This window comes from Plectropomus leopardus, chromosome 20 (genome assembly GCF_008729295.1).
Source record: "Plectropomus leopardus isolate mb chromosome 20, YSFRI_Pleo_2.0, whole genome shotgun sequence".
In the NCBI taxonomy this organism is placed as follows: domain Eukaryota; kingdom Metazoa; phylum Chordata; class Actinopteri; order Perciformes; family Serranidae; genus Plectropomus; species Plectropomus leopardus.
In genome coordinates, this window is record NC_056482.1 from 26,408,004 (window position 1) to 26,413,384 (window position 5,381).

Consider the following 5,381-nt stretch of genomic DNA (forward strand, 5'->3'; position numbering starts at 1 on the left):
ATAAAATTGGGAAGTTTAATTTACAAAAAATAATCAGACTTGACAAATCTGTCGAATCAACCCAATAACAGAATATATAATAATAAAAATAAAATAAAATTGTGTACATGGACATTTTTGTTGAGTTAGAGGTAGTTTTTACTACTTTGTGTAAAGTTGGAAAGTATAATCTAAAAAAAATTAAACCATCTTACAGGCTGAAAGATTAATATAAAATGTAAATATAATTATAAAATAAACATTTCAAAATATTTTTTTCTAAAATCTTTACTTTGGGGGGAAAAGGTTGAATATTTGTACTTCTTTGACCCTAAAATTTGACTAGAAGCCCAACCTGAAAAGTACCTAACTGTAGCTGTTAAATAAGTGAGTGTTTAGATAAAAAGTACAATATTTCTCCCTGAAATTAGTGAATTACAAAGTAGAATAAAATGAGACAAAGGTGTATTTTAGTGCAGTAAATGTACCACAGAGGTACAACAAGCTCTCAGTTACTGTAAATACACAGCAGACAGTTGCAGTTTCCATAGGATCACTGAGCGAAACCACAACAAAAGAGACGACAGAGAGCAAAACTCCGCCTGCAGTCGCTCCGCAGTGTTCAGATGATCGACGCATTTAGTAAAATTAAATATAAAAATATTGATTTTAAATATTTTTTACCTCCGTTAATATTTCAGCCTGTTTGGGGCTCAGGTCTCCGACTCGTCCGCTCATGTCTGCTGCTGCCGAGTACTGTGATGAACACTGGAGGGAAACTGGAGTAAACACCACGCCCCCTCCCTAAACACACACACACACACACACACACACACACACACACACACACACACAGGTGGACTTTCGTCCTTGGCTGCAGCTCTTTGTTGGGACAGTCACTCTGCAGGTTTGTTAGAAAAAAAGCAGCTGTGGAAGAAAAATAAAGTAGTAATACCACAGAGAAGCGAGTAAACGTCATGCAAAGTACAAATGAGTAAAAGTACAATTTTATCTTTTAAACAAGAACAAAAGTAGTAAAACTTTAAAGCAGGAATACTCAATTTTCTTTGACTGAGGGCCACTTTTGCAAAATAACAGGAGGGCAGGAGCCAATCAGCTGTCCCATACATGTTTTGGGGATTTTAGGACGTTTCTAGGAATTCAAGACGTTTCCTAGATTTTCTGTCATTTCTTGGATTTTGGGACATTTTAAGGATTTTGGGACATTTGTAGGATTTTAAGGACATTTCCAGGATTCTAGGACATTTGTAGGATTTAAGGATTTCTATGATTTTAATTACTTTCTAGGATTTTAAGACAATTTAAGAATTTAAAGACATTTTTGGATTTTAAGGACATTTCCAGTATTCTAGGACATTTGTAGGATTTATGGATTTTTCTCAAATTTCGAGACATTTCTATGGTTTTAATTAGTTTTTGTAGGATTTTAGCACAATTTAAGAATTTAAAGATGTTTCTAGGATTGTAGGACATTTCTCAGTTTTCAGAACATTTCTCTGATTTTGGGACATTTTAGAATTTAAAGACGTTTCAGGGATATTAGGACGTTTCTAGGACTTCAGGACATTTCTAGGATTTCAGGATTACTCTGGGATTTTAGAACTTTTGTTGGATTTTGGGACATTTCTCAGATTTCAGTTGAGTATCGCTGCTTTACAGCGAGCTCCCTCCTTAATCTCAGCGTCTTTTGATGATGAATATTTTCAGGTCAGTTCAGCAGCTGAAGTTACAGTTATGTTGAAATCACAATAACATCGAATCATCAAAAAGTTCAAAAACACCGAGATCACAACAATGAGACAGACGGACAACCCAAAAACAAAACGCCTCCGGCTGAAACAGAAAAGTAGAAAACAGCTAAACACAAAATATTACAAACAAATATTTGTTTTTGTTTTTTTTCATAAAATTCATTTTATTCTTTAAATACACGAGCCGTTCAGAAACTGATGATTCGGACCCAGATACCAGGTTCACCAAATAAAAAGCTGGTGCTTATGAATAAATAGATGATTTACACAAAACGACACAATCATAAAGCAGAAAAGGACTTCTCGTTTTGACAAAGATGTTTCGATCACCCTGGAAAGAAAATAGAATAATTTACCTCCCAAAATATCACCGAAAGATTTATCTGTAACTATAATATGGAGAAAATATTTTTAAATTATTCTGTTTCCAAAGTTCAAATAAGAAAAAAGAGTCCAGATCAATCAGCTGTCCAGAAACTTCCCCCGACATGTTTCAGAGCTTGTTTGCACAGCAGGCGAAACACGTTGACTTTCCCCTGTTTGCTTTGCGTCAAAGCTCCTTAAAAAGAGGCCTCAGTGTTTATTTAGAGCGCTCAGAAAACTGCCAAAATTAATCCGGTGGTGTTGATAATGAAGATGCACATTAAAGACCCTGAAAACAAACTTTATCGGCTTTCTAATTTGAGCCACGCCGATAACTTTTGGTTGTTTTTAACGTGACAGATTGATGAATTTTGAGCGACCTGCTGGTGGTGAAATTAAAGATTATTCTCTTCATTTCAATTTTAATTTGAGGCTTAATGGAAACCCGCCTACAGTCAAACATACACCTAACTCAATGCCTTTAACCCTTTCATAACAACGTCACTGAATTCAGCAACTAAATATGGAGTTTAACAAGTAACAAAAACGTTGCATTCACTTGTTTCATGTGATAAAAACATGAAAATAATGGATTTATTATCGAGAAACTAAATATCAAACGTCTCACCTCTGAGCATTTGAAATTAACGTAAGAATTAAATAACCTGTAATGTGCATTATGAGGTTAATTTTTTACACTTTTACCTGCACTTTTAATATTTACACATTGCCTTTTTGGGATTATATAATTTACACCTTATGACAAGAAAACTTGAATAGTTTATTTCTGGAATTAACCGTCTAGTGTTTCACTTTTTCTTCTTCTAAGTGCTTTTCTACACTGCAAAGTGAATGCAGCCTAATATTGTCCTATCAAAAATATGAGTTCTGTTTAGTTAAAACTTTTATATACCAATGATTCCAAAAATAACTCTTCATTATTAAAACAAAATGAAACAAAAATCTCTATATGCATATAGTTTTATCTTTTATACACGTGGTGAGATGAGTGCCCTAAAAAATGGAGAAAACGGAGACTTCAAAGCTACTTTAAACATTTCCTGCTGACCCGGATGCATTTTTTAAAGTTTAAACTTCTCTGCTGCGCTTTTATATTCTGACTTTGGAGATTATTTATTAACGACGACACCCGTCTTTAACCGCAGCGATCATAACTGGCAGTTCAGATCGAGCTTTAAATTTTGAACGAAGCTTGTGAAGAAAAAAAAAAAGGGCTCCGTTATGATTATTATCAAAATAAAACCTGCGTGTGACGCTGAGCTGTTTAAAGCCTTTAAAATACTGAAAATAAATACAAAATAAACTTTTCTTTTGCTGTTTGGTAAAATACTTGGAGACTTCTGCTGAGCCCAGGGCACCAAAAAGAGATTTTTTTTAAGCATTTTAAGTGAATATTTTGGGAAATTTGCTCGTTTGCTGAGAGTTCGCTCACACATTTGTACGTTAAATATGAAACTACAGACAGGAAAGGGTTACGCTTCGTCAGAGCTGCTTGTCGGATGTTACAAAATCTTCGGAAAACGTCTCCAATCACACATTTACATTTTTAACGCTCTAACTTCCCGAAATCCGACATTCACACACACCCACTTTACGTCTTCATTAGGCAGCTGTTTGGAGTAAAGATGATAACAATTAATCAGCAATCGATTAATCAGTTAAGAAATTAATCAGAAATTTAATCAAGCAATGTTCTGCCATGCTTTTGGAGTATATGCAATATGTTGCTGATCTTTGAGGAAAAATGTTTTCTGTTTTGTTTGAAATAAGAAAGATTTTATGGGGTTTTTTTTTTCAAATAACGACTAATCGATCGTTTTTTTCCTCATTCTTGACACAAATGTTTCTGCAACTTTTGGCGAAAACTACAAACGGGAGGAAACAGCCACACTGTAAAAATAAACTGTTTTAACTTTCAGGGCTGCCTTAAATTTTTGTAAGTTGACTGAATTTGAGAAAACAAGTTGAACCATTAAAAAATTTACCTTCACATGTTTTCTTAAATTCAGTCAACTTAAAATATTACAGCAGCCTGCACGACTGTTTTCTCCTCTCGCTTTGTTGTTTTAAATTTTTCTTCATCAGCTGCTAAAAAACGCTGAACACAGATCTGGAATTTGTCTTTCTGTTTGAGTTTTCAACAATAAAAAAAAATATGGAAAAAAAGAAAAAAGTGCGGCTCAGGTTTTGCCTCTCAAAGAATTTCTCCTGCGGTGATTAACGGCACAATACTCAGTATTACCGTCATATTTTTGGGTTGTTTTTGTGTATTATTTATTCAGATTTTAGTGTTTTGTCAATGGAAACTTTGGGTAAAAAAGCTGCACTCATCTCTGTCATTTCAGGCGTTACATCACCGAGCAGGAGCGTCGAAAACGGACAAATCGTCATATTTTACGGAAAAAAAAGAAAATCTGTTGCTACACTGAATAAATATCAATATTTCTTTTTAAGGAGCCACACAGAGCGGTGCGTCTGCCCTCTCTCCCTACATACTTCAGTCTTCCCCTCATCCTCAGCAGGTACTCTACCTCGTGCCGACATGTTTACTTCCGCGGATATTCCGTATCATAGCAACCGGACACACGAAGCATCTGTAGCTTCATATTCAACTAAAAAACATGAGAGATATTAATCTGCTCACGTAGCTATTAGCAAGAAAGCTGATGAGCAATTTTTTCCCAAAATGTCAAAATATTCACTTAAAAGTTTTCAACAAAGCGTGTACATTTATGACCACAGAATCAATGAAAAAAAGGTGTGAGATGAGTTTCAAAATGCTTTAAGAGCCATAAAAATGTGACGTAAAGATCTCATCAGCTGTGCAAAATCTGATCTCATTTATCATTTAACTGATTTGAAAGAACAGAAGACATCTGCTAAAAAATACACCCTAAAATCTCTTATCTCTTTGAAAAATGGGCAAATTGATTTGAATTCTTTCAACAAAAAAATCCGGGAAAAATCGATGAGTAACAAGACATGGACCAAAAAAGGCAAGAAATTACAAAAAGATTACAAGAAAATCACCTGAAAATAAGCGAAACAAGAAAAGTTTCTTACAAAAAAGAAGAAAATTACCCCCTAAAAGGGCTGATTTTTTTAAAGTATTTTTTTTCTGTAAAACAATTTTAAATATATAATTATACTAATTATTAATATTGTTTTTAAGACTTTTTTTTTTTTTTCAATTTTGTGGTCATTTTCTTGTAACGTCTTGAAAAGAAAGGTGGTCATTGTCTTTTT